Below are 26,599 nucleotides of genomic sequence, written 5' to 3' on the forward strand. Positions count from 1 at the left end.
CTGGGAAGAACGAACAGACAATAGCCCGCCCACAAGTGTTGATGAAAAGAACTGATGACATTATTAGAAGTGTGTATATTAACGCAGGCTGAAGAAGATTGCATATGACATTATTGATAGACATAGGATGATGCTATTGATGAACATGAAGTGTTTAAATGTATTCTGAGCTTAAAGACATGCGTTAGACAGAAGAACCTGTTAAACTTGAAGAACTGTAGTAGAGAATTCTGTATAGCTGATACATGTTCTACTGTACCTTGTACCTTTCCAAATAATGTATTAAGTGTTTTATTGCACCCTTGAAGGGCATACAAAAGGTTATCTCCAAGCTCCAGAAGTGTACGGTTTATAGTAAAAGAAGAAATCGTTTAGAGGATTAAGACTCTCTCTTATGATAACTTGTTTAGATCTACAAACAGCGTGGTCATACACCAAGGGGGATTTGTATTACATAACAATGAAACGTGGTACTGAGAGCCTGCATATAACATCTTTAAGGTGATAGTTTATTATACTATCAAAGGGTGGACTGTTGAAGTCGTATAATTGGATGAACGAAAGTATATTGGTTTAATACTAGTTTGCCGTGCGTATTGCGAAGCGTACGCCACGTAACACGTGGCGTGATGCGATACGCACGCGCACACACGCGATACGCACGCACACACTAGCATTACAACATTTAGTTATTTATACAATTCATATTGGTTCCGTTACATTGATCCATATACAACATCTGGGCCCTGTACAAGGTGGAGACCACTGAGCTGTGAGGAACCAGAGAATATTTTACTAGAAGTCATCTGAAGGTGAAACCCGTTCTGTGTAAATCACTGATTCCCTGAGGATGGACAAGGACAGGAGTGAAAGGATATTAAATCTCAACCTGGAGATCATCTACCTGCTGACTGGAGAGCTCCTATGATGCTGAGGTTCCAGTCCTAATGAAATTATACACTTGGACGAGTGACGTTACTGGTAACATCTGCACAGCTTTGGAGTTATCCATTCAACTGATTCTTACATCTTCTAGTTCTACCATCTGGTACGCAGATATATGGTTATTGGTGATTTCATTGGTTGCATTGAACATAGTGTGCTGTCACTCTTGCATATATCTAATCACCCTTTCGGTTTCATCAGTCTTATTGGAGAGAAGTTATAATTTTTGAGTGTGTATCTGACTCATCACACCTTATTTTCTCTCATTACAATATCTATTTATATTGTGGTAATACACTATGTGGCGCCGTGTTTCCTTTATTCCTTTATATATATATATATATATATATATATATATATATATATATATATATAGTGATTATATGTTCATTGTAGTGTTATTAAAGGTTTAGGTTATAGGAAAGGTGTCATGCCTGATATCATATTGATCCCCTAATCATCAGCAGCTGTCCGGTGCAGTCGGCGAAGAGATCGCACATTGCATACTTTAGTTATTGATATTAGGGAATAATCCTTTGTATGATGCTGGCTATGAAAGGAGCAGACCTCCTGGAGAGACGACCCCCACCTTTGGATTCCTTAGATTGAATCAACCTATGATCTGTTTACACTGGACCCACCCAACGTCTGGACCTATAGAAACAATCTACGTCATCTCTATTGTTCAAGTGTAACACTGTACTGTATATAATCATAGCTGCACACACCCTGGCCCTCAGTCAACTCTGACACAGTATTCTAACAGATATACTGTCCACCGGGTCCCGTGGGTGCGCAGCGTGCGCAAGCGATTGCATTGGTATGTACTTATCTTTTGGTATTGGCTGTGCTGTACTGTACTGTATCATAATATAATAATGTATTGAATTGTTGACTATTTACATCTGCTAAAATAAATCACTTTGTGCTTTGGAAACACATACAATTGATTGGGCAATGCTTATTGAAAACGATAAAATTACTTTAATATTGCGAAGGGAAATTGCAGTACCGTAATAAAAAAAAAATGTGTAGCTGCGATGTTGTGGCTTAATTGAATATGTCCCTGTGTTTCAATTCTTCTCTCCTCACTTACATACTTTTGTTTTCCCTAGACCTAGTATGCTTATGTACCATGTAACATCTATGATCATGTTATGTGGAACAGTATTAGACCTTTCGCAAAAACTAAATATATTCCATCAATTGTACTACCGACATTTACTTGTAAACTTAATCTCTCATAAAAATAAATACATTCGTTAAAAATGACCGGTCCTTAATCAAACCATACTTACACCATTAACAAATTATTTTGTACATTATATTTTAAAATTGCATCCTTCACAATACTATCAAATAATTTACCCACAGGAGAAGTCAGACATATTTTCTGGCATTTCTTCCACCATTGCAAATACAAGTTTATCGGATCAAATTTCTCCTTATATTTTTCAAAACTGCAGGGTTTTTTGAGAATTGTCTGAGCCTTTAGAAAGTTTTTTCCTCTAAAGCAGTGTTTCCCAAACCCCGTCCTCAAGTACCCCTAACAGTGCTTGTTTTCCATATCTCTTTGCTGGAGCACAGGTGTAATCATTCCTGACTGACACATTTTGAAAGATCTACAGGTGGTATAATTATATCACTTGTGACCTGGAAAACCTGCCCTGTTAGGGGTACTTGAGGACTGGGTTTGGGAAACACTGATCTAAAGCATAAATTCTAGAAAGAAAAGGAGAAAACTCAGAGGGAATACTGTACTTAATTTGGCAGCAGATTGAAATACAATAAATTTACCTGCAGATACGAAGTCTAACAAGGTGGAGATAAAAGCAGATACAAATTTCCACATTCTGGTAGCTGGAACAAGAATTCAATATTGATCTAAATTATCATGGTAGATTCTTTGCCTAAATAAACCCCTACTGAATCACTGAGGCACTGAATTTTTCCCTATCTTTGGCCAGAAGCAGACCTGATGACCACTCTCTTCATTGCAATAATTGGGTGCAACAATGAACCTTTCGCTATGAGAGTTTGTAAGCTTAAAACTGCAAGGGTTCCTCATGGTTCAAAACAGAAAACCCTCCGGAGAGACAGAGAAACAATGAGGAGGATGAATAGGTTACACCAGAGTCTCTTTTTAATCTTGTTGGTTAACAGCACAGATTTTTTATTAGTCGAAGGAGCTGAATAGTAGGTGGTAAAATCATGGGCAGTGAGGGAGGAAGGAGGAGGTGGAGGTGGGCAGAGAAGTGAGTTGAAGGTGGAAAAAAGGCGACGTGGGTTAGAAGACTGGGTGAATATTGAGATTTGAAGAATGTTTGTTTAGCAATTGAAAGGAAGTGCTGTAAGATGAAAGGATGAATGTATAGTGGAATAAATAGGGATAGGAATGAGATTTCCTCCATTGTCGCTCTGCAGTGTCGGCTTAGGGGGTAAGACTTGGAGAAGATAGAATGTCAACTCCATCATCTTTTCTGTTTCCGGGTCTGGGAATGTGGCTGAGGTAGTGTAGCCTGAGGAGCGTATTGGGTGGAAAAGACAAACCAGTTCAGGCGTGCAGACTAGCGAGGAGGGAAGTAGTGATAGGGAAATAATAATAAGAGAGTGAGAAATAGGATGATGGAGAGAGAAGAGGAGTTTAGAGAGAAGTGTGGTAACAGTGAATAGGAGAAAGAGAGAGTTTAACTTGTGTAAGCGGTAGGTAATGAGTGAGTGGGAAGTAACAATTGATCCAATCTGTGCACAGCAATGGAAACGGTGAAAGTTACTTTACCGCCCCCTGTCTGGAGTTAATGGAGTAGGCAGTTTCTTCAGCTCTGACACGACGAGATCCAAGAGGATGCTAACAGTTGGGTGCAGAGGATCCAGCAGCCAAACAAAGATGGTAACAGCGATCACGGTTGAGCTAAGTGAGTAGCTGAACAGATGCTGAAACAGCAATTACAGTTGAGCTCTGTGGGTCCCACAGCTGGACAGAGATGGTAGTTCTGTAGATCCTAAAACAGCCTTGTTTTTCGGTATGAAGTCGATCCTCAGTGCTGCTGTGACGTTTGCCCAGGGCCGGATTAAAGGTATGGAGGACCCTCGGCTAATGGGGCCCCCATTCCGCTGTGAGCCCCCCCCCCCCGTGAGACGCACCCCCCCGTCGTGAGCCGCCCGTCCCACCCCCACCCCAAGCACTTACCTCTGTCTGTTGCCATGTCACTGTAGTCTTTCCGCGGCGCGCTGTAAGCTCATGACTGAGGAGATCTCTTGAGAGTGAGACTCACGAGATCTCCTCAGTAAGGAGATTAGGATATTAGTCTAGGAGATTAGTCATTAACATCAGATAACTGAGCGCCACGGAAGACTACAGTGACAGTGCTTTGCAGCATTGAACGGTCGGGGGCACCCCTGCCCCCACACCGATCATTAATGCCACTGAGCACTGTCAAGGGCCCCCTGGATGCCCGAGACCCCTGGACTGTAGCCCAGTTAGACTTCGGCTTAATCCGGCCCTGCGTTTGCCACTGTATTTAGAAATATCCAATGCTTTATATTAGTAATAATAAAGTGGGAGCTTGGGCAAAGAGCTGAGCCAATGTACAGCTTACTCCAACTGCCGTCTGCATGGTTCCTGGAGCAGTCTGTATAAAAAAAAATCATAATTATGTAGTACAAATGGATGGCCACTAATTAATAAAATCAATTGATCTCTTATACTTACTATGAACTGCTATCAGCTGGAGGTCAGTACACAAACAGCCAATTAGAAGCGGCTAGATAGTGCTGCTGATAGTCATTAACATCATGTATATTTGTAACAGCTCACCAACACATGCAAGAGAAGTGCCTCCTGACAGGTGTATCTATATCTGCATCCATATCTTATTGGGTTGTAATTATGTGAACATGCCTTTACTGTACTCAGCTTATACCTGACCTCCCCTTCCCTCCACCAGCACTGCCTTTCCAAACTTAAGGGGTTGTAAGTCGAAGATAGGCAAAAGCTTAATACAGATATATACATACTTTATTGCAGAGTATGAAAATATGTATCGTACACAAAAAACTGATGTATGTCCAACTCTAAATGAGCCCCAATATATGTTTCTCCATTTATATAACATATATAGACTGATCTGTAGGGAAGCTCCAAACAATGTTTCATTTCAGGTTTTAGGTAAGCCCTAAGAGTTTTCAGCAGGATTATATTTGAACAAATATAGCCATTTCTCTATAAAACTAAAATGCAGATTTTATAATTCCACCTCCTCTGCTTAGTTTTAACATTTAAGGTTCACAATCAGTCCAATATTCAGCTGAATCTTAAAATATAATTATTATTTTGATAAAACTTTGTAGAAGTAATATGATATACCTATAAGTAGACACCTCATCCCACCAGTAGAGGATTGTAGGCTCCAACTTTTGGGATCTCCAGCATGGCAACTCCTGAATCCTATTTTTTTCTGCGCTTTGGAATAGATCTATACACATATGCACAAATCAAGGTGCACAGTGCTACCAAAGAGGATTTTGTGCTGTACCTCTGCCACTTTACATGTTGTAAACGACCTCCATTTGCACTACAAAGGAAAAAAAAGCAAAATAAGAGAATTTTCCTATGCTCCCTCCAACCAATGCAGAACTTACCAGCACATATGGTATGCTAATGCTCTGACTCGTGACTCATGACTGCAATCATTATTACCATGCTCCAAAGGCACTTCGAGTTCTCTTTTAACTCTCCTGGTCGCCGGCCTTACATGATAGTGCGACACAAACTACTTATGGCTTCTAGATGACTGTATAGCAGCAACTGTTCTACTGGTGATGCCATAGAGCTTTTATTCAGTTGGGATCGGATATGTGACTCACCAATCATTCTGCTAGGAACACAACAGTTCTCACATAACCCTTCTCTCAAAGCAGTGTCCGATATATACTTTAAAGATAGAAAAGATATTCGTAGTTTGCAGAAAGTTATTTTACAGGTAGAAAGTTTTTCATGTTCAGAAAAGAAGCCAAACATAATGTCCTGTTCTACCTCTGAATTTCCATTACATTTTTAGAGTTAATTGATTATGTATAAAATAGTCTTATTTAAAAGTCACCTTCAATTATAAGTTATATTAAGAAATGCTGTAATGTTCCTGTTGGATTGGACTGCATCCATATATCTGTTGTAAAAGGATTGAGATCAAAGTGATTGTTATGTAGATGAATTAATATTTTAACATAATGTTAAATGTTTTAATTGTACATTTGGTCAAGGGCAAAATGCTGTTAGCTGAAAAGGTGTCAGTATTTAACTAAAGTAATAAAACATTATTATAAATAAGTTAATTGCTGGCATTACAGTTTCTTTAGAATAACATTGCTGTGGCCAAATACTTGTAGGATAAAAGGATTAGCCTTTGGCTTTTTATGGTAATGCATTTTTCTGAGTAGGAAATGCTTTGTGCAGTAGATTGTATTGGTGTAAGATTTCGGGGTGATGCTGTGAGATTACAGATATCGATTTAATTTTACCGGCAGACTAGTAAGGAAACATGTCTGCTAGCTGTTTGTTTACTGAGTATTGGCATTTAAAGACTTACCCACATCTCAGTATGCAGGCTTAATGTAGATGATGAGGGCAAGCAATCTGTCTGTCTGTTTTTCTCAAATATATTAAATGACTCAAAATGTCATCATCAACTACTTCGCTGGACCAAGATGTTTGAATGGTTAATAATGATAACTTGTTTCAGCATCTCTGTCCTTATTTAATAAAATAACAAAAGCAAGTTGAGTTCCATCTACATGAAACTATTACTCTGGTGAATCAGATCATCAGGAGTAATCTACTGTACAGATCACCTGGTCATTCTTGGTCATATCTGGTCAGCTATTGCCAAACTGTCCAATGATGCCTAATCCCACTGCTGTCTGAGGCAGCAAATTAAATGGCACCCATCACTAAAAATGTTATAATTTTTAAGAATTATAAGATTTACTAATAAGATACATATCATTCACTTAGGATTTTACTTCAAGAGAATTGGGCTTTTATTAAAGTCTATGGGCCTGATTCATCAAGACATGTATTTGACAATTTTGAGCGTATCGTACAGTCATGGCCAAAAGTTTTGAGAATGACACAAGTATTGGTTTTCACAAAGTTTCCTCCTTCAGTGTTTTTATCCTTTTTGTCAGATGTTACTATGGTATACTGAAGTAAAATTACAAGCATTTCATAAGTTTCAAAGGCTTTTATTGACAACTACATTAAGTTTATGCAAAGTCAGTATTTGCAGTGTTGACCCTTCTTTTGTAGACCTCTACAATTCGCCCTGGCATGCTTGTCGAACAATTTCTAGGCTACATACTGACTGATGGCCACCAATTCTTGCCTAATCAATGCTTGGAGTTTGTCAGAATGTATGGGTTTTTGTTTGTCCACCCGCCTCTTGAGGATTGACCACAAGTTATCAACGAGATTAAGGTCTGGGGAGTTTCCTGGTCATAAACCCAAAATTTTGATGTTTAGATCCCCAAGCCACTTAGTTATCACTATGACAAGGTGCCCCATCATGCTGGAAAAGGCATTGTTCGTCACCAAACTGTTCTTGGATGGTTGGGAGAAGTTGTTCTTGGAGGATCTTTTGGTACCATTCTTTATTCATGGCTGTGTTCTTAGGCAAAATTGGGAGTGAGCCCACTCCCTAGGCTGGACAGCAACCCCACACATGAATGGTCTCAGGATGCTTTACTGTTGGTATGACACAGGACTGATGGTAGCGCTCACCTTTCCTTCTCCGGACAAGCATTTTTCCAGATGCCCCAAACAATCTGAAATGTGATTCATCAGAGTAAATTACTTTACCCCAGTCCTCAGCAGTCCAATCCCTGTACCTTTTGCAGAATATCAGTCTGTGATGTTTTTCCTGGAGAGAAGTAGCTTCTTTGCTGGCCTTCTTGACACTAGGTCATCCTCCAAAAGTCCTCGCCTCACTGTGTGTGCAGATGCACTCGCAACTACCTGCTGCCATTTCCGAGCAAGCGCTGCACTGGTTGTGCCCTGATCCAGCGGCTGAATCAACTTTAGGAGACGGTCCTGGCACTTGCTGGACGTTCTTGGGCGCCCTTAAGCCTTCATCACAACTATTGAACCTATCTCCTTGAAGCTCTTGATGATCAAATAAATGGTTGATTTAAGTGTAATTTTACTAGCAGCAATATCCTTGCATGTGAAGCCCTTTTTGTGCAAAGCAATGATGAATGCACGTGTTTCCTTGCAGATAACCATGGTTAACAGAGGAAGAACAATGATTTCAAGCCCCACTCTCCTTTTAAAGCTTCCAGTCTGTTATTCTACTGAATCAGCATGACAGAGTGATCTCCAGCCTTGTCCTCATCAACACTCTCACCTATGTTAACGAGAGAATCACTCACCTGATGTCAGCTGGTTCTTTTGTAGCAGGGCTGAAATGCAGCGGAAATGTTGTTTTGGGGATAAAGTTCATTGGCATGACAAAGAAGGACTTTGAAATTAATTGCTATTCTTCTGATCACTCTTCATGACATTCTGGAGTATATGCAAATTGCCATCATAAAAAACAGAGGCAACAGACTTTGTGAAAAATAATACTTGTGTCATTCTCAAACCTTTTGGCCATGACTGTACATAAAATCACTCTGCGCATGCCCAGAACTGGCAGATATTGCCGCGAAACAGAGAGACATGGACATGTATGCTAGCAATGTTCGTGCGATAGTGAGTGCCAGGATCACATACTACAGCTTGTGACAAGTTCACAACTCATGGAGCATGGAGCGTAAGTTGCGTTCAGAATGCGTGTCCCAATGAAAGAGGTCCTCTATGAGCAGGTCAGGGATGAATTGGAGCCTTTAACAGCATTAGCATTGGCAATACAATTTTGAGCATTTGATTGTAATCTGATACATCTGTCGATTTTGTGCATGCATACATTCCCTAACAGCAGATTGCAGAACACAAGCAAGCTCAACAGGGTTCTGTGGTTGAGGAGCAGAGGCTTCATGATGAGTCTGGTCAATTGTGTGACTTTCAGCAGCAGCAGATGGTGCTGATCCAATATGAACGACATTGAGGGTGATCATGGTGTCCTCATCTTTCTCTGTAGCTGCATCGATATGCTCTTCTGCAGTTTGCTGCTGTAGAGTCTCCGGGAGAAAAGAATATTGTCTTCAGCAGAAGAAAATTCTCAGAAAACGCTAATTATTATCTAGCTATGTAATTCTCCTCTCCTATCCCCCCTATCAATAATAATGAAGAAGTGCCAAGTTATTTATAGATGATCTGAGCTCACAATTCTGTGTGTTTTGAGAGCCATGTAAAATCCATTTAAAAAAGCATGTTTCAAAAACAAATGTTTTTGGTGTGAAAACCAGAATTTTTCCCTTTGCAAGCTGCCAGGTCCATCTTTCCATGTGGGCACGCTGGGCAATTGCCAGGCATAGAGACCCCATAGACAGGGTCCAGAAGAAATTAAGAATTTTTTTATTTTTTTTTATCAGTTCACATCGGCAATCCGACTCCCTCCCTCCTCGCTGCTGCGGTTGGGTCCCTCCCTCCTCCCCTCCTTCCTCCTTCCCTCCTCCCTGCTACGCTCACACTGAATGTCAGGTGTGACATCATCACGCCTGACATTTTCAGTTAGAAGCGCACCAAGAGGAGCCGTGAAAGACAAGCAAGGAAGAAAGAAAAGAGAAGATGAAAAAACAGAAAAAAAGAAAAAAAAAAGTAGAAGGCAATACAAAGGTAAGTGAAGGGGAACAAATAGCATCATAATGGAGGGTACAGTGAAAAATAAGGGAGACATGTAGGGGAGTAAAAGCAATATGTTTTTCAATGTTTAAACACTGATTTTGTTGCAAGTAATAATAAATATAAGCTTCATTTTATCAATAATTTACATTTTTATTCCTGTGAGTGGTTGTGTAGGTAGGGGCCCCAGTGCTCTACTTTGCCTGGGGGCCCATAATGCTATTAAGATGGCTCTGCAAGCTGTCACACATTGGATGGGGTTTCATACAAACCACAGTTTAATCACTACTGCGGTATGAGTTTAAAAATCACATACAATATAAGGTGATTTTAAAACCACATACAAAGCCAATGCTTTCTAAGGCTTCCCCTAAATATGATGTAACTTTTGCAACAATAAAGATGACACTAGAGTGCATATCCATCTAATTACAATCAAAGTAGATCATAGATCACTAAACAGAAAGCAATATTAACTGCAGGTATCTGGTAATAAATGAGGAGTTGTGTAATTGTTAAGAGAGTTGAACATTTTATTCCCTTTTTATATCTTGTACAGAAAGCTAGAACTTTCATGTACATTTTAAATACAGCTTGTAAACCACATATTTTTTTCATTTCAAATATATCTGCTTTGCTTTGATCTTTTAAGTGTAACTAATTGTGTTACCTCTGGGATTAACTGCATAATGAGGTTAAACTGACTTGCATAATATCTATAAACCCTAAACTAAAATGTATGCAGTGTGATTACAGGCTTGTCAGAAGCCATTGATGCTCTGTAAATCTCACTGACACTAAATATATTTCATTTCATACATAGTAAGAAACATTAGCCATTAATTTTTTTGCCCACAGTAGGAGATGTAATGGGACAGCATGTTTGAAATAGTTTAATGTTTAAAGAAATTATATAAAAGAAGCCTCAATCCTGTGTAATTTTTTATCTGTAAGTCATTACATTTTAACAGTTTCCCACATATACATACTTACATCATGTGCACATTACAGGTTTTTCTATGACCATCTCAGGTTTAACACACATCCATTAGCAGGATGGCATTGTGGTGGCTTCCTGACCCCTTTAGGATTACAAACTGTAAGTAGCCTAGGCACTCTCAGTCTAAAAGTAATACGTCATGTGTAAGTACTAATTGAAGAGACATAGGGTCAGGTATGAATAGGAAAACACGCAGTGGTACATCACAATTCTTTTTCACAATTATACCTAACTGACCATTGCACATATAGGGGGACTCACAGCCCCGTTTTGATTTTTGGTGTTTGTTCATGCACACATTTTGCACGTCTGACAAAGTTAACACATAATTTGGACCACCAAGTTTAATTAATCTGAAGTTTTCCCTTTTTTCCTAAAATACTGCATGCATGTCAACCAGCGATATTTATTTATAATGTACTCCCTGTATAAAGTGAGCCTTAATGCAGCAAAAGCTGTTTCGTTGAAAGTAGTGGCCCGATTATTGTCACCTCTGGGACGTGTAATCATATCTTCACTGTGTCTCTGCAATATTAAATAGTGTGTTCCTAGATTGGAACATGCCAGGCATGTTATTTGTTAAGTGTCTATTATATTTTTACATTTGCCAAGCCTAGATTTGTAGATTTTCTGTTCTGCAATTACTGTAGCTATTCTGCTGACTTTAGCCTTGTTACTAACTACTGACTGAGCATCGCCTATCTGACCTTTGCCTGAATTTGAGCACAAGATGACCTGCTGATTTTGTACTGTACTATTCCATACTGGTTTTGACCCAAGTTTGTTTGACTTCAAACTATTTAATTGCCTGTTATTTGTCTGTCCATATCAATAGTAACTATGTATAAACTATATGCTCAACTTATGTGGGCTCAATTTCCAAATGAATTTAGCCCCATGCTGACTGGCTAGCGCTGGTTGACATTGTGGCAAAGGAACCCCACGCTTTGGGTTTCCATGCTATACTGTCACTAGCCCAGACTGTGATATACTAGCACTGGTAGCGGCTTTATCTGGGGAAATCCAAGCTGTTCGTATACCAGAAATTACAGCTATTGCTAGTGCTAGTAGCACCTTTTGGGGGTAGACAGTTCTTAAATAAAAAATATTAACATGCCAGTCATCATAATGAAGTTCATGATGATCACTGGAGCCTCTCTCTACCACATGATGATACCCATAAAAAGAATCATAAGCTTATAGTCTGCTGAGTCATACGTTTCTTAAGATACGTGCAATTCAGCACTATGCCTGCACTGGGCATATAGCAAAATATAAATAGTTTACCGTGTATGCCCTTTATCACCTTTATCAGACCTTACATAGATTAGCAACTTATATAAAATAAAGACACAGAGACCTGAGTAAAGTTGCAAAACTAAATGTTTTATTATTACTAACTTTGGTGGCGGAGAAAGACCACTGCGGGCCAGCTCCAGCTGATACCCATAAACCAAGTGTGGACATGGTGTACCGCCTTAAAACCACCCAGTCCTCACATAACCCTCACATGCTTGGCCGGCCCTAACCTGGCGTCAGAGTAAACTGCACCCTGTCACTACTCACTCGCCCTCCCTCACTGAGCCGGACAAGGCCCCTCCCCACTCAAGGGACAAGAGTTACCATTGCATCGTTGCATCGGAGGGGACAGATACCTGCGGCCAATCACGATAGTGCCGTATATATCAGCCGCTGATCGCAGTGCCTTCCTCCCCACTAGGCCATGTAAAAGGACTAAATAAAAGAAAAGCATCCTACCCTATCCACCAAAACCAGGCGTGGGTGGGTGGGATCTTGCAAGGCAGAATGACTCAACCAGGAAATGAAATCCACTATAAAAGAACCCAAGACCCTCCCATCCACATCATTGGTCGGGTCTGAAAAAATATGTTAACTCTTTCAGGTAAGTGCCAGTTTGAGTGCAACACTATCACTATTTTATTGCGTTCGTCTATAGGGACTCTCTTGTAATAAGGGGGAATAAGCCTCTCTAGAGGTTTGTGCGGGAAGGGGGAAGTGTGGAATCTTTATATCAAAAGAACAACTAAGGCAAAGAATTAAATATTTGGCATCTTGCATAGACTTATTTTTTCTTTACTCATCCGATTTGTTTACAATAGTCAACAAGAGTAAAACACTTACATTATAATTGAAACCTCAACTGGCCCGGTAATGCACTCTTTCCTCAAAGAATAAGACATTTGTTTATTATATACAGTATTTTGTTTTATGACTAAACATTGCATTTTGCACTCACATAGAAGGTAAGTGTTGTAAAATACATGTGCTCTCTGGAGAAGAGTAAAGATTCTGCATTAAAACATGATAAGAAGCCTTGCAAAGCCTGCAGATGAGCTACTGTTACTAATGCAAATCTTGTCCAACTTTAGATATAAGACACAGATTAAAAAAATATGTCATAGATCTGTGAGGGTGGTGTAAAAGAGCTGTCTTAATTTAGTAGCCCAAAACCAATTACACTGTGTGTAGTGTGGGGCTAGGTGAGTTTGCAGAGTTGGGTGTGGAGTAATATAATAGCCAATTCTAATGTTAAATGTTCTATCTCAGACTCACTTAGAGTAGTTTAGGGCGATATTCTCTAAGTTACTTCCCTCGGTATAAGTAGTGGGATGGGGTTGTGAAACAATGTAATTTTCCCAGTCGAGTTCTGTAGCCAGGGCCTTCTCTTTCATTGGGCACAATGGGCAGGTGCCCGGGGGCCCGTCAGATGCAGCGCAATTTTTTTTTGGGGGTATATATATATAGGGGCCCCGGTGCACTGCTTTGCCCGGGGGCCCATAATGTTGTTAAGATGGCCCTGTCTTTAGCCCCTAACCTGGCTTATTTGGTGTATTGTGCTGCCATGGAACATGCCTAGTGATCCCTATTGTGTGGTAGCCCAAATTAAATAATATCAGAATATGAATATGTATCACTCAGAGGAGAAGTCTAAGAGGAGAAGCTACTCCAGAAGCTACTACCACTGCTAGCACAGTGGTTATGCACATACTGAGTTTTTTGGCATTTATTTATAGTAATAATTAATACTGATCAGTCCTGCAGATATATATATACTGTCATGGCTGACAACCATAGAGAGGCCTCTGAATAATCAGTGCTGCAGATCAATATATATATATATATATATATATATATATATATATATTATGCACAAAGCTGCTATCGGAAAATGAGGCCCAGTACAAATAAAACAGACAGAATCCTCCCCCACCCCCGCCTCTCAACCCCCATCTCTCCCTGGCACACAAGCAAGTGCATGCTATGCCCCTCTCCTGTTAGTGGACTGTGTTGTTCTTTCCTACCTGTTATTGTAGCTTTCTCGACCTGCTGGTTCCTTGACTGAATCCTGGAGTGTTAGGGCCTGTTTGGAAAATGTATAGGTACATAAATTATGGAAAACCAAGCAATAAGTGTACACAGTACATAACACAGATCATGCATTGCATAATACATACAACCAACCTTCAAAAGGGCCGCACAGCACCATTGATTTTGAGAAGGAAAAATACCCCAAAAAATGGCCTACCCACATCACTCCTTCCAAAATGCCCCCACATGCCCCTAACTTGCTCCAAAATTCCACCATTCAGACCTTACAAATGGTCCAAAATAGACCCACATGGTCCATAATAGCCCCTCATGCCCTCAGACCTCCACTTGCCACAAAATAAACCAACTTGCACTCAGACTCCCTCAAGCTCTAAGATCCCTCATGTGCTCTAAAACTCCCCTAGATGCCCATCAGACTTTCCCTCATGCCCTCAGACCACTCCACACAACATTTACATGCCTCTCAGACATTCCCACATGCCTTTTACCTGTCTCAGACCTAAACACGTACCACAAGACCTCCACACATGCCCTTTAAATGTTCATCAGTCCTCCCCGTATGCCCCTTACAGAAGTACTCTCTATATCCCCCCCACGATCCTTTGAGCGTGTTTCAACTTCCTTCGCCTGCCATCTCCATTTTCTCCCAGCTAGTCCTACTGTCTTTCACCACCCCTTCCTCTAGAATGTAAGCTCTCGCGGGCAGGCTCCTCTCTACCTATTGTCCCATGTCTGTTTATTATTATTATTTTTATTAATCTTTATTTATAGGGTGTCACAAGATTTCCGCAGCACAGTACGAAAAACAGACAGTGGACCATACAGGGTAAAACAGTACAGAACAGTGAACAAAAATACTTGTGCTTCAATAGCTCCAAACATAACTAGGACAGTGGAGTTGGCTGAGAAAAATAAGTAGAGAGACAAGAGGGAAGAGAGCCCTGCTTGTAAGAGCTTACATCCTAAAGGGAGAGAAACAGACAGGAGGCACATTGGGGAGCCAGAGGGGAGGAGTGAGTAGTGGGACAGGGTAGAGAGGTGAGGAGATCATGCATGGAGAGAAGGTTAGGTGGATGGGGGTCTACTGTCTGACCCCCTTGTATGTCCTATCATGTATTTTGCTGCACTCTGTGTGAGTCCCCATAGCATTACTCACACTCATCTGTACTACTTATTTGTATTACCTCATCTATATGTTACTTGCTTCTGTATCCGGCACTACGGAATCTATGGCACCTTATCAATACACTAAATAGTAAATAATAATAATACTGTTAACTATAGCTGTCAGCAAGGTATTTGAGCTACTTCACTGGGTATAAAAATAAATTATTTGTCTAAAGATCCAAGGACCTGTCTCCAACTTTTTTAATGCAATCTGAATTTGAATTGTTTGTACAGAATAAACAATGGAGAAAAAATACATTGTTCATTGTTCATCTAGCTTTCCATTTGAACTTTGTTAAAATGTAAAGCTCTCCTTTCCAATCCACTACAGCATTACACTTCTTCAGGACAATTTCAAAAAGCTAACACCTCACATCTAATCTGTGCCATCACTAAATCTGCTGCTCTATATTATCAAGCTCAGAAACACAAAGCCTTTGATATATGTCAATGTGAAATATTGGCTTTACATCCAAGAACACTGCTCATCTAACCATCACCCAACCATCAGCATCTAATGGATGTGTTGACTGATAGAGATTGATACTGAGCTACTAAAGTTTGTCTCTGTAGCTGTCTCAGGCTGAGATTGACTGTTTCAATTGACAGTATCTGAATTGCTATGTGCTGTTTTTGGCTGGTTAGCTACCCATTGCTCAATTGCAGGTAATAGCTAGAGAGAGAAGAAGGGAATCCCACATATAATGCTTGGCTTAGGGGTTGTATGAGATGAACATCAGGCATATATTTGGTAGAAAGTGAGCTGTATAATATACTGATCATAATATGATTAATAATTGGATCAATTATGCCCAATATTTACTTTATTTACTATGCACATAAAATATGTATTTCCTCACTATGAGCAGAGGAGTAAGTAAATCTTTTTTCTTCGCGAGTAGAGTCAGGGGTGTTCCTTTTTATGTCTGTGGCCTTGCACCACTTATTGTGCACCATTTTTCTGGCCTCCACACATGGATCTCAAGGATCCATGTGCTGACCACTATGGTGACAGAAGAAATGAGGGGAGCACATGCCATCACCTTCATTGTCATTGCTTTTCAGCACTGCGTTCATTCATTCCTATGAGTACCTTCACAACACATATATGCTTTGTGGAGGTTAAGGTCACTTAATGCTGAGTACTTCTGTATATTCAATGAAGAATTTGCAATGCTTTTATACCAAAATATTCTAATATTACTTATGTTGTGATGGGGTGGTAAACAGACTATGGCAATCTCTGCAATGAATGGCTGGTAATAGAGCGTATTTGAACAATGTAATGTAATGTAATGAGACATACTGTGTGTGTGGAGGGCATGACTTGCTGGGTATGATGATGATGACATTTGCTGCTTAGGAGGTTATTGGTGATTTGCTATGTTCAGTAGGAGAATAACAGTCATTTGCAGGATAGAATGGTGGTCATTTGCTGGGTATGAGAATGGCAGTCATTTGCAGAATAGAATGGTTGTCATTGTTAAGTATGGTGTGTTACATTATGCTGTCTATTATAACTATGCATACTGAAAAGATATATTAGAAAATAAAATAGCATGATGCTCTGCAAGTACATTAAACATGCCCTGTGGGGCACAATATCCCAGGGATAATGCCCAGTAGAATGGACTATAAACTGATGTAATATACCAGTAATAATGCCTATTATGATTTAGTAAAGCCAGCATCAGATAACACAACTAAACTCAAGTGACGAGTGAGATTAATTGCTACAGGACTGCATGTTTTGACTGGCCAGCATCAGCAACTAAGGCTTAGTTTTGGTCTATTCATAGCCAGAGTAAATGGTTGACTGAGTTGCAGCTAAGCAACAGAAACTCAAACTGTGGTGGGCGGCCCTCTTTCAAGTGGGGTAGATTGGCCCCTCTGGACAGCCCAATCCAGGTGAGCTAGTTTAGCCCCTCTGGACAACCCAATCCAGGTGGGGTAGTTTGGCCACTCCGAACAACCCACTCCAGGTGGGAGAGATTGGCCCCTCTGGACAGCCCACTTCAGCAAAGTTTGTCATTGTATTAAGATAATTGTATTCCTGAAGATGAATCAATAAATAATCAAACAATAAACAGATATAATTAAAATATCAGTCACAAATGCCACATAAACTATCCAGTTAGCAATTTGTCTTCCATTCAATGTATTTAATAGCTAGGTTGATGTATGGCTTTCCTATTAATTCCTGTTAATTGCATGTCCTTCTTTGTAATTTGTAATCAGCTTGTGAAATTCTTACTGCACAGCTAAAGCTTTTCAAATTACAGAGGATTATTCTGGTCTTGGGAAATTGTTTCCGTAATCTTATAACATTGATCACGTATAGAGACTGATCCTAGTTTGTCCTCTTTTAAAACAAAGTATCAATTTGTTCCAACATGATTAGAATTATTTCATATCCCAATGTCATGAAACAGAGAAAAAAGTTAATGGTTACAGTTCAATTAAATACGGTTTTGTCCCATTTGTTTTATTTAGTGAATGTAATCAGAGCTTCACATGGGTTTCAGTGAGATGTAATGGGAGTCTGGATGCAATTTCTAAATGCAGAAAAATCATTTAATCCTGCTCTGTGATGTCATACATTTGTTTTGTGCACTAATTGCAACACTAAATGGCACTTTGTGGGGAGAGCAAGTTTTTGCTCAAAATGATGGGTAACACTTACTGGATATGGGTAGAACTGCAGAATAGGTGTAATAATGTGACTCTTGTAATGCACAGTGCAAAAACTAGCTTTACTTTTGAACCTCATGAAGTGAAGATTGTGCATATTTGGAGGTATTCCCATGCCCAGCTTTTTGCTCATACAAATCAACCAGTTTGCATCTTTTCAACACCATTTGCTTCGTTCCATTTTAGCACATAGAGAGGGGAGGGCTGACAATTTTTAGCTCATGGGGCAAAACTCAAATCAGCAGTATACTTTAAAGGAAAAAAATGCAGGTGGCCCAGTGACCAGGCCCAAGGTAGTCACCTATAGGGATGGCCCGGGGGGGGGGGTTGGGGCAGATGCCCCCCTGCCCCCCAGCCCAGCCCTCCCCTGCACATAGACCAATATAATTAATAAGCCGTGGAGTCCACATACTGTCATGAGATATATAATACATAAAGGTCATAGTAGCAGTTTTGTAGAGAGAACAAATTAAATTTCACTTTAATTAAAGGGTTGGTCCAAATTTGATAGAACCTTTATTATTATAATCCCTTACTTTTTGATATAGTACCAGAAACTTCCAAGCAAAATATAAGGTTACATTTTCAGTGATCAGAACCTGTGACAATATATGAAATAGATTTAAAAAGGGGGCAATAAGAAAGATTCTCCCAATAAGTTCTTGGTATGTTTCATTGTATTATAGGTAAAGTATTAGAATAGGTACTATAGGTACAGTACCATTAGAATAATGTTTTTCCAGGGTTCTTTCTTTAGTGTTGTGCATCTGGGGGTCTATTTTTATAATCTATTAAATCCTTTGTTTGATGGTTTACCCTTCAATATATTAATGATTTTAATTATATTTTCTTTGGGCTGAGTTCATTGTAGCTGTGATTTCCTTTATTTAGATTGTTTCATATTTGGAACAATATCCTTAGAACCATTTTGGCCTCTTTTAGTTTTTTACATATATTGCTCAGATGTATTGTTAACCCGTCCTAATTCCTCTTGAGGTTGATTTCAGAATTTTTTTTTAACTCCAACTCATATTGAAATATTGAGTAGGGGACAATCCTTTTCCTCATCTAAGAATTTTCATAGTTTCTCCTGGGAGAAAGATCTCCGAATATTTGTGAGAAAATTAGCCCTTGCTAAATATCATGTTCAAAAAGTCATTCTAAAATCTTCATCAGATATGACCTCAGAGATGGGACATGAAAATCTTAATGTAATTAACTTTCCTAGTGTTTAAGAAAATCTGTCAAAAGAAGATTTGGAAGCAATAGAGATCTTGGATATGCAATGAAGGATATCCAAATAGAGCCACCTCTACTTCTAAAACCAGAATCATTTGTAAGAAAAAATCTATTTTTTTTTTAAATGAAATAAACTCTCCGCAAATTAAAACCTTTGGTATCATAGTATCTAAAGACTTAGAACAACTTAAGATGAATTCAGATAAAAAGAAAATTAGAGGTAACCCGACTTAAATTGAGGCGAACGTAATAAAATAAATGTAGAAAAGAAATTATGCACAAATAAAACCATCTGACAAAGCTGGCAACATTGTGATCTGGCCACATCCGGAATATAAAACAGAGGCTTTTAGACAACTGAAAGATGAAAACTATTATAAACAGCTTGAATCCTACCCCTAATTATAAATAACAGCATGATAGAATAATTGAAGGACCATATAAAAAAGGAACTCTAACGAGATCTGAATATGACTTCCTAAAAGTTGATTTAGAAGGTACTAACTTTCTACATGCTGCCTAAAGTTCATAAGAATATCAAAACACCTCCAGGTAGGCGGTTCATATCAGGTATTGGGAGATTATTGGGACAGATATGTGTATTTATAGATACATGAGAAAATATGTCATTAGCCTGTCCTCATTTGTACAAGATGCATCAGGTTAGCTACATGCAAAGTATCATTGCTTTATACCAGGATACAATACTCAAAGAGGATTTCTGTGATACAACATTTTCTTAAAAACAAAATACACAATTTTATGTGTTCCTGATTGAAGTGTTATAATTCATATTAACTACAAACTAGTTTGTTTCTAATTAAAAAAAACTGAGGTACATTGATGGACAGGGGATGTTGACCGATGTATGCCAACCTGGGTGGTGGGAGAGTGAAATAGTACTACATAGACAGGGCTGGTAGATGTTAGTATATGCTTATAAATATTTTTCATATACTTTATTGTCTATATATGCCTGTACTGGGAGTTGTTTTATTTGGTCATAATGGAGTGTTGTGTTTGTGTTTAAATCATTCAAGGTTTGACAACAATGCTCCAAGAGCAAGCAAGAGAGGACATCAGGTAGTCTACGTTGCAAGATCAGGTAAGAGAGAGCGGCACAATTTGTCTAACTTTGAATGCAGAATTTTACTTTATTGACATTTTAATATGTTTGCAGAATGAAGTGTGTTTTATCTATTAATTAATATTAATTAATAACAATTAATATTTTACCATTTTGTGTGTGTGTGTTTGTGTGTGTGTGTTTGTGAAGAATTTGTGCTTATTTAAATAATAATATATATATATAATGGTCGAAGTGGGTTGGTCGATGGTGGTATGCCATACCGCCACTTGTACTGTCTTTAATATACAACTATTTAAAATTTCCATTTTGACCACTGTGTGTGTGTGTGTGTGTGTGTGTGTGTGTGTGTGTGTGTATTTATATTTATTATACACACACACACACACACATTGGTGGTATTTGACACGACAACCTGTGTATTAGCATAGGGCGGCTGGAACCCTTAATCAGGCTTTGTATGGGACAGGAAGATATAAGCATAGAAATAAAGCCAAGGGGCAGATATATAATGCAGCCTTTGAGGCTCTATGAAACCAAGATGTTTTGGTCTGAAGAAGGTCGGTATTTGCGGAAAAGCTACACAGACCTGGGCCTAAGGAGACATATTTGCAGGGTTGACAGCCTGCCCATTGTTTTATCACATTACCACAATGATTATATTTAGTTCATTTTGCAATGCATTTATTTTTTAGATTGAGGTCAGGGGGGGGAGGGGCTAGAGCAGTGCATCCCAAACTTTCTTGGTTCAAGGCACCCTTAGGGTCTCCATAATTTTTTCAAGGCACCCCCAAGCCAAAATATTTACCAAGTAGTCACCCACCTTGCTTACCACCAGCCCTGGCCACGGCACCCCAGTTAGGTCGCCGTGGCACCCCAGGAAGCCACGGCACCCAGTTTGGGAACCACTGGGCTAGAGCCATGAAGATCTGTGGAGATGGAGTGGACAAGGATAGGTATGGAGGGCAGGAGCAAAGACCAATGGCAAAAAAGTTAAATCCATGCCTTGTATGAAGTAAGATTAGAAGACAGATACTTGTATTGAAATAAGTAATGATTGATGGATAATGATCAATTATTAATATGCAGTATAATAAGAGATGTAATAAATCTTTATTTTACCTATTTATTTTTTGTAACATGTGACTTAGCAGTGAGATATTTTATATAATTAGTTTTTTTTTACTTTTTCAGCAAAAGAAGCTTGGTTGCAAGTTTGAATGACTATAAAGAAATTTCAGTCAATTTCAGACAGTTAACCACAGATTTATAAGTGGACAGATGGTCTATGGTCTATTTTGATGTACTACAAGTTTTACTTATCAGATTTGTAGATACATACCCTGTAATATCTAGTGAAAACATATGTGAAGAAAAATATTATTTGAATTATATAAGAAACATGCTGAGTGTATGTCAGTGCTGAACTTGTCCTTTTTACTAAGAAGATTCTTGTCATGTACCGTCTATGTTTCACCATTAAGCTGGCTAACTTGGCATTCTGGGTGAGGTTCAATAACATTGAAACTGTACAAATATACATTAGGTTTTTTGTTTTAGTTGAAAAAAAGAACAGACCAGCTTGAGATTACATTCTAAGCTTCTACTTCACATGCCTTGCTGTCATCTGTCTCAAGGGAAATAAAGTCAGCAAAAAGTCTTTGTGTTGCTCATTCACTACGTTGGAGGGGATTAATAAGGCCAAGGGATCTAATCATAATAGCATCACAGCTAATGGACATAATATTGGTGCAAGGTTTGTCATTTTTTAAGACTGAAAATAAGCACATTATCTCATTGTTTGTTTTATGAGCTGTACAACATGCCTGACTGTGTTTTAGGACAGTTTCCAGCCTCAGGTGCACTAGTATTTCCTCAAAAATCTCTTTAACATGATGACATGCATAATTTAATTCCACTGTGATGAGGAGAGGTGGTTTTAGGTCACTGCTATATGTAGCAACACATGCAGAATATTAATATCCAGGTACATTTATATCTCAGAGCTTTTATTTAGTATGGTGCCAAAAGAGCACATGCACCGGGCCCCGAGCGTCTGAGGTCTCCCACCTTTCCTGAATCAATTTCCAAGTTGGTTATTAACCATTCATTTTCTTTTAAAATTCATTTTAGAAAAGTAGAATATTGTGATTTGAACATTTACTGCCACTCCCTACGCTCCAGTCAACAGACAATCACTGTATTAAGAGCACAGGGACACTCAGTGAGTGGAGTAGGACTAGGAGAGGTATATAACTTCTTTTCCCTCTCCTGTCTCCTACTCACACTTCCAATAACCGCACAGCAATGATTGCAGGAAGGGGCATTACTCTATGCTTCTTGCTGCAATCTAAGGGAAGTGGGAAGAATTATGCCAACGAACCAGTAAGTCTAGATGGCCCACCTAGCCCACACCAAGTTACATGCCTAGACTCCACTCTTGTAAGACACTTCTGCAAACTAGAAGTACAGTACATGTAGATTTGCAGAGGCATACCAATCTGAAGAGGCGTACTGTAAGTATCACATCAAAGTCCAACAATCTGCCACTTTAGAACCAACCCTTATTATTAAAAAAAAAAAAAAATTTTCCCTTTTATTCTTATTTATGACTTAAATTAATCATGAGAGTGAGAAGACATCGGGACTGTCTTTAATACATGTGACACTTTGTGTGTTTTTTCCAAAGTGCATTTAGAGTTTGTAGGAATTACCAAATAAGTGACTCCTTAATCCAGTCTTTTTAAGCACTGTTTTATTCCAACATAAAAAAGCATAACACAAACAATATATGTCCCACAGCTTCCTGACACTAACTACACCCAACAGCCCTAACTATTGTCCGGCTGCTAGTCGGCGTCCGAAACCCCGCCCACCAGAAACCACAATCCTTTTATTCACAACAAACACACCTCATCAATACACCCATATAGTGCACCTGTGAGTAAAACACTTTCTCAAAGTAACAGCAGGATCACTAACCCTGTCTGTATCTTTCCCTGCTATTCTGGTTACCTTTTCCACATACCTTTCCCCCCTAGCTTTGCCATACTTGGTGAAGCAGATTTTTTCCTGGCAAACCTTCATCTTTGCCAACTTCCCTCCTTCTGGCCTTGCCAAATCTGATGAACTGGCTACCCTGGGCACTGCATCTCTTCGTGACAGAGCATCGGCATTATTATGCAGAGCCTCAGGAGTATGTTCCACTATAAAGCTAAAAGGTTGTAACAAAAGGAACCTGTGTGACCTGGCATTCACCTCCTTTGTGGTGTGCATCCATTGTAACTTAGCGTGGTCAGTAACCAGTGTACTACTGAGTAGGTAGTAACGGAGTGCCTCTACTGTCCACTTAATGGCCAAACACTACTGTTCTACCATGGGATATCTCTTTTCCCTCTGGAGGAGTTTACAGCTGAGGAAAATTCTGGAGATCTAATTACTTTGTCTGAATACAACAGTGACTGTGCTTAGCTCCAATAATATACTTGGATCGACATTCCATTTATTGACAATATATGATTTTCAGTGCCCTATACCTTGCAACATTAGTTGAATATTTGCTCTGAGCTCAACAGTAACATCTGTGTTTTAGTGGTATATCCTATATTCACATTTTTTTAAATGTTCTTATATGTTTTGAATTTTTATGAATAAATAATATTAATTATTAATATTAATTACCACAGCCTATTTATCTGATTTAGTACAATACACACTATTGCATATATATTTATTTGTGAGTTACATACATCAGTCAGTTATACACATCAGGCAGTTGCACACATCAGTTAGTTACACACATCAGTCAGTTATACACATCTGTTGGCAGCACGGTGGCTTATTGGTTAGCACTTCTGCCTCACAGCACTAAGGTCATGAGTTTGATTCCCGACCATGGCCTTATCTGTGTGGAGTTTGTATGCTCAGTGTGGGTTTTCTCCAGGTGCTCCGGTTTCCTCCCATACTCCAAAAACATACTGATAGGTTAATTGGCTGCTATTAGATTGCCCTTAGCCTCTCTCTGTCTGTGTATGTTAGGGGATTTATATTGTAAGCTCCAATGGGGCAGGGACTGATGTGAGTGAGTTCTCTGTGCAGCGCTGCAGAATTAGTGACGCTACATAAATAAATGATGATGATACATGTCGTGCACCCATGAGTAAAATCTTTACTCAAAGTAACAGCAGGTTCATTAACCCTGTCTGTACCTTTCCCTGCTGGACAGGTCCTATTCTGCCTACCTTTGCCACAAGTTGCATTTCTCAATGTCTCTAACACAATAATAACTCAGTCTTGGATAATTGAATGCCACTAGTTTGAGTATGCAGGTTAAGTTAACTGGATAATGGATACGTTGCAGTTGTATATTCTAACATATATATAGAGAGCACCAACATTTCACTTTACATATGATGGAGGATTTCAGTGCGCAACGGATTGCATGGTAAGAAATAATATCGTTACCATGTGTTCTTGTCTTCGGTTTGCCCCAAAGGAGCTATCCAGAGGAAAATATGGAGGAAGCAGTGGAAATGCACTGCTCTTTCCTCTATATTTCCCTTGATACATACTTTCCTCAGTCTCTGCAGTAATACTCGATCCTGCTTCTAGACATGGCCAGTGCTTACATTAGGTGAATAAAGGCACTTGCCTTGACGCCGACTGGTAGAGGGCACCTAAAACACAGAATGAGTGACATAACATCACTCGAGTTTTAATGCAGTAGTAGGCGTACCGCTGCAGGATTCCTCGGATGAATCCCGTATTGAAGAGGACTCAGTCTGGCTGGTGACATGGCCTGCAGGACTAAATCTGATGGAGATCGTGGAGGAAGTTGACGAAGAGGGTGTTGGTGGTATGTATCCAACAGGACCAAGGGATTTAGGTGTCCCTGGACTGCTGACGGTCCTAGCCACAGGTCCTGAACTAAACATTGAATTATGAAGGTTCTTCAGGTGACGTATAAGTGAGGATGTCCCTAGGTAGCCAAGATCCTTACCCCTGCTTATTTGAGCTTTACATAAGCTACATATGGCCATACATTTGTTGTCCGGATTCGGATAAAAATAACTCCAGACAGAAGAGGTGGATTTTTTGGTCTTCTGACCAGGCATGACGATGAGCTTTTTCATCCCATGGACAACAACTGTTTCCCCCCCTGGTGGCTCATTTATGATAACCACATCAACATCCTCCTCGTCAAGTGCCTCCTCAGCGCCAGCTACATCAATATCCTCCTCCCGGTGTACAACATTCACACCTTCATTAGCCAAATCTGTAACTGGACTGTGGGTGATCCTTCCAGCATATGCAGAGGGCGTGCTGGAAATGGTAGAAGGAGCCACCTCTTCCCGTACAGTGAAGGGAAGGTCAGGCTTCGCAACCACAAAAACCCTTGGACTCGCTGGACTTGGACTAGTTGTTGATGACAGCTTAAGTCTCTTAAATTTGTTAGAGGGGGGGGAGGAGAAGTGCTTAGATCCATGGGCGAAGCTGAACCACTAGTCATGAACACGGGCCAGGGCCTAAGCCGTTCCTTGCCACTCCGTGTCGTAAATGGCATATTGGCAAGTTTACGTTTCTCCTCAGATGATTTTAATTTTCTTTTTTTGCTAATTTTTGGGAACTTTGGGTTTTTTGGATTTTACATACCCTATACTATGAGATTGGGCATCGCCCTTGGCAGCCGGCGTTGATGGCATTTCAGCGTCTATGTCAATGTCTTGACTAGTGGCAGCAGCTTCAGTATTAGGAGGAAGTGGGTCTTGATCTTTCCCTACTTTATCCTCAAAATTTTTGTACTCCATTATATGCAGCACAAAAGAGCGTACCCCTAAACCACACACACTTTGGGACTACACAAACAATGACCGTAGTAATAGAACTGGCAGTTCCTATTTTTTGGAACTACACAAACAATGACCGTAGTAATAGAACTGGCAGTTCCTGTTTTTTGGAACTACACAAACAATGACCGTAGTAATAGAACTGGCAGTTCCTATTTTTTGGAACTACACAAACAATGACCATAGTAATAGAACTGGCAGTTCCTATTTTTTGGAACTACACAAACAATGACAGTAGTAATAGAACTGGCAGTTCCAATTTTTTTGAACTACACAAACAATGATCGTAGTAATAGAACTGGCAGTTCCTATTTTTTGGAACTACACAAACAATGACCGTAGTAATAGAACTGGCAGTTCCTATTTTTTGGAACTACACAAACAATGACCGTAGTAATAGAACTGGCAGTTCCTATTTTTTGGAACTACACAAACAATGACCGTAGTAATAGAACTGGCAGTTCCTATTTTTTGGAACTACACAAACAATGACC

Source organism: Mixophyes fleayi, chromosome 4 (assembly GCF_038048845.1).
Source record: "Mixophyes fleayi isolate aMixFle1 chromosome 4, aMixFle1.hap1, whole genome shotgun sequence".
Classification (NCBI taxonomy): domain Eukaryota; kingdom Metazoa; phylum Chordata; class Amphibia; order Anura; family Limnodynastidae; genus Mixophyes; species Mixophyes fleayi.